Below are 9,000 nucleotides of genomic sequence, written 5' to 3'. Positions count from 1 at the left end.
TTCATTGGTATGGTATGGAGAGCGGGTGAGGGACGTCATGCGTTCAAACCCGCCTCTGCCCATTCCATATACCTTTTACCATCGTATATAAAACACATTGCCATTCATATATATTTCGATGCCCATTCGAATATTTAAATAACTAAAAAAAATTCAAATTCCACCCGAGGATAATTAGGTAATTTCACCTTCTCTCAGCTAAAATGGCGAATCCGGAGGTGACACTTGTCACAAACCCATTGGGCGAAAACTAAATAAGATTTCCCTTGGTCACTGGACTGCCATGTCATCATTCTGTTCTATTTTGCAATTTTTTTTGCTGTTTAGGAAAACGAACAACAAGCCTTTTCTCCTTCATCCAGAATCTGTTTTCGATGAAACAAATTGCGTTACAATCATCTTGACGAGATATACGCAGTCGTACAATTTTTGAGCCAATATGAGAACTTTTATTTTTGAGCTAAATATTGAGCACCTGATCACATCTTAATTCCAATTTTTTTACAAAAGGAAACAAGCTTCTTGGAGGTATATTCTCTTCCATTATCAAATCTCATGATCTTGATCTTATCTCCCTTTAAGTTTTCTACTTCAACTTTGAATTCACGGAACTTGTCAAATACTTCACCTTTTGTCTTCATGTAGTAGATCCATGTCTTGCAAGAGAAATCATCAATAAAGGTTACACAATCCAAGGAGTCTCCAAGAGATTTCATTGAAAATAGACTAAATATATTAGAATGGACTAGATCTAGGATATTCTCATATCTAATTTCACTATTTGGAAATGGATTCTTTATTTTCTTCCTAAGTACACATCCTTTACATACTCCTTCATGTTCTTTCTCCAAGGTGGAATACCTAAAACCATTTTTTAAAGGTAGGCAAAGCCTCCTAGTGGAGATGAGCATATATTCTATGCCAAAGCTCACATGGATTGTTATAATTATGTACAAGTTCTTGAGAAAGTTGTTTCAAGAGTTTATACAACCTTCCTTCACAAATTCCAATAACTCTAGAAGAATCTATAATAGATCCTTTTAGCCATACAAGAAATTTTCCATCAACAAATACTACTCTATATCACGTCTGCATTGAAAACTCTAGTGTAGTAGCCAAAATTGATCATTATCACCATAGAAAACTAAGAGAGGCCATAGAAATAGGTAAACACCCTAACAACCTCAATCAAGATGAAGGATGGAAAATAAGTGACAATTGGATTCCTACTTTAACATCCTAAAAACACCCTCTCCTAACTTAACCCTTCCCCCGTTACGCTTGACCTTTCATCTCCCTCTCCAACCTCACTTCTCTCTCTCTACACTTTGCACTCATACTAAACACTAATCCTAATTTCCAATTCTTAAAATTTAACTCTTAATTTACATTTTAACTAAAAACAAAGAATCTTAGATAATTGAAAATAATTTTTTAACAAATAATTAGATTAGTTTCATAGATCATTACTAATATTAACATTAATATTAATTAATATTAATACTTCCCCATTTATACTATTTAAACATAATATTTTATAATACCAATTCAAATTAACTTAAATTAGAAGAATTTTCTTAAGAATTTCATTTAAGAAGATTGATAGGAATCTTAAATAATTGTAAATAAATTCTAACAAATAATTAAATTAGTTTTCATTACTAATATTAACATTAATATTAATATTGTCATGATTCTAGCCATTACCTGGATATTCTGCCTGATCTATTTATAATGCATTGCAAGATTTGCTCATTCAACTTGTCCTGACGATGAACCACACTGGTTGGTTCGAAACGCGTCGACAAAATTATCTCTATGTGCTTTTCGCCGAAGATTCTTCTCAAAATTAATATTACTACTAATCCTTATTTATATTATTTAAACATAGTATTTTATAGCAAATTAACTTAAATTAGAGAAAATTTTTATAAGAATTCCATTTAAGAAGATTAATAGGATTTTTAGTCAAAATTAAAATCAATTTATAGATCATAAATAAAATAAAAATCATTAAAATTATAAAAATTTCTAGGAACAACACTAATATTAAAAATTAGTATTAATTAACACTAATATTGAGATTAAATCTTAATCATTGATTCTAGATTATTATTAAAATCAATCCAATTAACTTATTCTAAAGTAAGAACAAAACCAAAATAAAATTAATTATAAAATAAAAGAAAATATAAAATTAATTATAAATAAAAAAAATATTAAAAACCTTTAAATTTATTTTCAACAAATTGAAATTAATTAAAAATCATTTTCATAATTAAATATTTCAATTTAAATCATTTTATTCTTATTATATAATTAAATTAAATCCAAATATTATAAAACAATTATGGCAGGGTCGGCTTCCATTCCCATTACATCTCTTAACTCTATTTATTCATTCCAATGAGATCTGTCTTACACACTTACTGATCTATCCTGATGATGAGCCATGGTGGATGGCTCGAAACATCGATTCAAATAGTTTTGGATGCGAGAACTTCAGAAGAAAACTACACACAAAGTACTAATCATAGAAGCCTCAAAACATTAACTACTCTATATCCTTTATCTTCCAAGCAAGAAATAAAAATTGAATTCTTCTTCAAACCTAGTACATATAATATGTTGCTTAGATGAACATTATCACCTAATTGTACCTCAATGGATGCTTTCCCAATGCCCTTGATTGCATAGGTGTTGTTGTCTCCAAGTTCTACCTTTTTTAATAATCTTCATTCCATTAGAATTGTGAGGTTGTCTCGATATTCCATTATGTGCCTTGAGGAACCACTATCTACTAGCCACAAGTCTTCACTATTTGCAATAGAACCAATAAAAGAAAAGAAATAGAAAAATTCTTTATTACCCGAACCTTGATTCTTAGGTTTCTTTGGAAGTTCATCTAAGTCTGCAATGGTAGCATGCTTCTTTCCCTTTATTTTTCAATCATTCAATCTTTCAAGACAATCATGTCTAAAATGAACATATTTGTGACATTGATAGCATTGAACTTTTGACATGTCTCTCCTTCCTCGAGGAGCATGTTTTCTTCCTTCATTTCTTCTTTGGAAACCAAACTTCTTTCTTCCTCCACATTTCTACAGTGCTACATATGCTTGAGAGTCACCTTCATCCAATCTTTGAATCTTTCCTTTTGATATGATACTTGATTCTTCTTTAGTACAATTAGTGCATAGTTCTTTAAACTTAGGGAGTTCCTTTCTAGCACATGTAACTGCTTCCAATGAGTCCCATGAATCCGGTATACCATTAAGTGATGTAGTTACTAGTTCATTTTCATAAATAACTTCATCAATTACTTGAAGTTGATCTCTTAGTTGAGATATCCTCATGAAATATGAGGCTATAGTACCATTTCTTGTCATCTTGACATCAAAAAACTCATTTTTGAAACTCATTGCTTGACCAATGTTTTTTATAGTAAATAATGTGGTTAGGGCATCATACATCTGCTTTGAATATTGAAGACTTGAGACATAAGGAATCAAGTAATCTTTGGCAGATTTCACAATGGTGCTCATAGTTGTGATATCATCCTTCTCAAATTTTAACTTTTCTTCATCCTTTTCAGATTTAGTGACCTTTCCCTTCACAATACCCAAGAGACCTTCCTTTGCTCGAAGAAGATCAATCCTTTTTTTCCAAGCCCTAAATTTTGTAGCTCCTTCTAATTTGTTTTTTGCCTTCAAATTGGAACCCATAGTCATAGAAAAGAAAATAGATTGTAGATATAGGTCTTCTTCAAGAGTGATCTCTTACAAAAAATTCTTTAAGAGTGATCTCAACGTTCTTTTTATTACCGAAGCTATGATACCATGTTGATTTTTCAAGTGAAATAGATACTAACACAATATTTATGAAATAATGGTAATTACTTCTAATGATATATATATATATATATTCTTTTAACAATTCCAATTTATCATTAAGAAATTACACTTCAAAAATTCAACCATAAACTATAAAGATAGTAGAGATCACAATACATAAAGAGAACACAAGGTTTACCCTGGGAAAATCCACTTGGGGGAAAAAACCAACAACCTTCTTCTTAGAGAAATTCTTCAGTTCAATAAGAGATACATCTAATGCAGATAGTCAACTATGATATCAAATTTAGCAATAAGCTATGGTCAAACCTAGTCCACAACCCTCAAGTCAAGTCAATTCAAACTTCTACTCGCTTCCGCCTTCCCAAAATTTTGTCATGCCTAGAATATGCAGCCCAAAATTCACACATGCGAGGTTTAGAGAGAGATAGAGATATTTGTCCTTCTTCTTCATCCTTATTTTCCTTCCTATCCCTCTCTTGGATGCCCATAAACTTCTTTCTTGTGTGAGGTTGAATGACACCTTTATGGAGGAGGTCAAATGCCTTTATATAGTGTTCTACCTTCGCAAATGTGTGTGCCTCTTCATTGGGGCCGAATTGAATTGAGGGAGGGCCGACTTGACTATTTTGGAGCCAAAAATTCAATTTTCAATTTTCAAAATTTTCTCTTTTAAATTTGACATGAAGAACATGTCATATATAAATTCTTTCAAGGGATAAATAATCAAAATGCCATGAAGAACATGTCTTATAAATTCTTTATACATTACAAGGGCTAAAATATAAATTATGAAGACCAACCATAACTACAGAATTTAATGTAGAGTTCGTGTGAGATTAATGCAGACTTAATTACCCATGAGAAGAACAACGAGGAAATTTTAAGTTCAGATGAGGAAAGTTCTCCTTTTTCCAAAAACATTAGCAATTAGCTCAGAATAATCTTGCGATTAATCTCGAAATTTTGTTCAATGCGCAAAGCAATATTCTTATATTTTAGCTGATCCTATTGAAGAAAGAGTTGCTGATAATTCTATCATTGATATTTCAATTCATTCCCCATTATAAGTGAATCCTCCTGTGGTTTATTATTGGATGACAATGAGCGTAACTTCATTTTAAACAATTCTTCCAATTTATATTTTTCAGAAAGGCATATCGAAGATGTTGATTAGTTAATTTTTAGTGAAGAAGAAATTAAATCAGATATCGAGGGAACTCATCCAAGATATGATTATTTTTTCATTTTCTCTTGCTTCCATTTCTCTTTATATCCCAAAGTATTATTTATAATCTTGTAGATATTTATTACAAAGTATTATTTATGATTATTTTTTCATTTTCTCTTGCTCCCATTTCTCTTTATATCCCAAAGTATTATTTATAATCTTGTAGATATTTATTACAAAGTATTATTTATAATCTTGTAGATATTTATTTTGTTGGACATGAATTTCACAAAGTGCGAGATGAAATTAATTTCTGATTTAATGATGAAGTCATTTCCTCCCCATTTTTTCACTTCTCTCCATCCCCATTATGGGACGAAGGGAATTTCGTAGCAGCCATAGTGTCCAAGCAATCTCTTAATGATTCAACCTCTTTTACATTCAACGACGAGTCTTGCGATTTAAATAATCAACCTGGTGAAATAAATTTTTTTAATCAATCAATTAATCCTAACAAATGTCATTCTTTAATACTAATTCATCACAAGTTGATTATTTAAAAATATGAATTTTTTAAAAAATTGTCAAGATGATGAGACATCTTTGGTTCAGCCAATGGTTATGCCTAAATTTCATGATCTTGTTGAAATCAATTGCACCAAGATTCCTTCACAAATGTTTTCACATGATGTCAACTTTCCTATCAATTGTTCCCAATCCGATCACACCAAATTTTGTACATTACCTGTAAATATTTACTTCTCTTGTATATTTATTTATAATGTACATATAACTATTATGTTTTATTTCTCTAATAGTCTTTGTTGTCATTTCAGTGGGAAAAATACATTAATTGATTCAAATAATTCGCTTCAAGTTGATGAAACAATAGTATAATTTCAATTTATAGTTATGCTACATCATCTTGTTGCTTTTCTCTGTATCGGTCTTCATGATCCCACACTAACTTCAACACTTAACAATGATTTTAATTTTACCTGTCATCCAAAGCTTTCATCTATAAGTTCTTCCCAACCACTAGTCTTTCTCCAATCTAGTCTTAATAATTCAACTAAATTTGAAAAAAAAAAGAACTATTGATGAGGGAGAACTTCTTAAATGATGGTTTTCATGACATAATAGAAGCTTGGTTAGAAGGATCCCTTCAGTCAAAATTCCTGGTATATAATAGCATTGCTATTTTACATATAATGTGTGGAATTGTAAATAGCTCATTTTCCTTTTTTCTTCCTATTAGTTTTTTTTTTTGTAAGCTAGTGCGGTACTCTATTTTCCATTACTAAAAACCAAAAGAAAATTACAAAATTGGACAGGTCTCCACCCGCCCTTAAGGGAAACCGGGCTTCGTCACCATCTGAAATGTTTCAAAGCCATCCAAAAATAGTATGTCACCAACCTATCTATCCACGCTAAATATACATCTATCCTTACTAACAGTTTAAAGTTTTCTTTCTGAGACAGTACCATCGAAATATGTATAACAAAAAACAGTAAGACAGCTACATAGATAAAAACCTCGACGCCGCAACCTGCAAACTTTTACTGCTTCGGTGCATCCTTTGGTTCTTTCTCAAACTTGATTCCCAATCCCCCCGCTTGGAGCAGCTGCACGATATCATCCATTTTTTTGTCTTGCATCATTAGAGTCACTTGAATGTTTTTCAGCTCCTTTTTCATAGTTGGAATACCTTGAAGCAATTCAGCCATCTCTAAAGCTACTTGTTCCATAGCCTTAGCTAATAAACGCTTCATACCCCAGTAGACATGTAAAGACTGTTTATATAATGACATTCTACCTCGCGTATGTCCAGGGTCAGGGAGATATTGTTCCCAATCCTCCATCTCTGGCTCTGAGTACCCCTGCAAAGCTTCTTCCTCCATCTGCTCTATCATCCTTCTGATATTGGGATTGGTGTCCAAAACATATGCCGCTTCTGCTTCTTGCAAGCGCCTCCTCAAATCCTTCTTCCCTCGCTTTCTTCCTCGTACCTCACTGGCTGCACCTTCCTCCATTTCCGAACGCAGATTCGAATTTCTATTCCCTCGACTCCCTCGCCCAGCAGGTCTCCCTCGCCCTCTCTGCTTCGCTCTTCCCCGCTCTCCTCTGCCCCGGCCTCGTCCCTCCACCTCTTCGTCGTCATTCCTCTCAAGGTCTTCACTCTCCTCCTCACTGTCTCCCGCTTTTCTCGTTTGGGTCTTCCCCATGCCCGCTTTGCCTTTCACTCCCCGTTGAAACTCCTCCTCTGCAAAGAACTTCCTAATATCAAATTCCTCTTCCGAATCATCCTGTATATCAAGATAAACCCTCTGCATGGCTTCTGCAACAGTGCTCTTGCCTTTTTCCATTGGGGTCGCTGTTTTACTCCGCGTCCACCTGCCTACCCCCCGTTCATGGTGCTCCGCCATCTTACAGTCCTCCTGCTTCTGCAATTCCTCTCTGCGCTTCCTCACTCTCTTCAACTGCATATGGAGGTTTGGGCGATTACATGCATTACTTAAACAATCGTGAGGCTGCCACCTTGCCATCGTGAAACTTCGCTGCCTGGCTCTATCATTAATGTCCATTCCAGTTACACCTCCATGATGGGAAGGTAGTAGGACGTCGCCGCCATAACCACCACGTCTCCTCGGTACCTTGGCCGACTTTCTTCTTGGTATGCTAAACCTTCCCATGGGTCGAATGCTGCCAACCTTCAGACCATTAATCCCATAATATCGAACTAGTGGATGGATTAATCTCACAATAAGTGCTCTGTCCTTTCCCCACTTTATTATAATCCCAGGTCGTCTAATGATTCCTCTGCTGAGCGGTCGCATCGTCATAATCTTGGTATGAGATAGTGTTTAAATCATTCCAGCAAGTTCCTCTGCTGAGCGGTCGCATCGTCATAATCTTGGTGTAAGATAGTGTTTAAATCATTCCAGCTTGGATCGTCTTGCAATGACATCCAGCTACAATCGACACTCCTATTCAGCCCTCCACAACCCCAATTAGCCAGTAGATCGGCCGCCCGGTTGCCATTGCGTAGTACATGAGTTGTTGTTATGTATTCGATCCTACGCAACAGCTGCTCAATGTCCTGTAGGATCCCTGCTGTCCGCCAGCTCTTCGACACGTGTATCCAACTCTTCCCGTCCCTTAACTTCTTCAGCATATCAACGGTAATTTGGGAATCACCCTCTATTTCTAAACTCATATAACCGTTTCTAACTGCGATCCTGAGTCCATGATAAACTGCCCATAATTCCGCTTCATTGTTTGTCATCTCTCCCCCATCTTCAGCATAAATCCACCTCGTATGACCACTACTATCCCTGAAAAGACCCCCGAAACCTGCTTGTCCCGGGTTGCCCTTTGAGGCCCCATCGAAATTTAATTTAACTCGTCGCTCACCAGGCATCCTATAATGGTTGGGGCTCGGCACTTCTTTCTTAAGCTTCCGCTCTGGATTGGGATAAATCATTTGAAAATCCATGTTTAACTTAGAAATTATCCTCTGTTCCTCCGGATTCAATCTCCAATCCTCTTCGTCCCAGACTTCTGATAAAACCGTTTCTTTCAAAGATCGACATATTTCCTCCCAAAGTTGCGGCACTTGCCAATAGTTATCCCTAAAGATTCGTCGGTTCCTCTCTTTCCAAATCGCCCAAATGACAAAACCAGGTGCTAGATTCCAGAGTCTCCTTACAACTTTACTTTGGAAATTTCCTCTGCCCCATTGAAACAAAGTATTTCTGATGCTACCAGGATCCCTCCTCGTCATACCAAAGAGCACTCTAATTTCCTCCCAAATGCTTAGAGTATACATACAGTGATTCAGCAAATGCTCCTGGGTTTCGAAAGCCTTAGTACATAGATGACATCGTGATGGACCAATCGTTCCTCGTTTCTGCATATTGTCCCAAGTTAGGATCCTTCCTCTGCATACCAGCCAAGCAAAACATGTAACTTTA

Source organism: Pinus tabuliformis, chromosome 7, assembly GCF_031772625.1.
Source record: "Pinus tabuliformis cultivar Carrire ecotype Pingquan chromosome 7, CPIR1, whole genome shotgun sequence".
Classification (NCBI taxonomy): Eukaryota; Viridiplantae; Streptophyta; class Pinopsida; order Pinales; family Pinaceae; genus Pinus; species Pinus tabuliformis.
Note: the sequence above shows the minus strand (reverse complement) of the source record.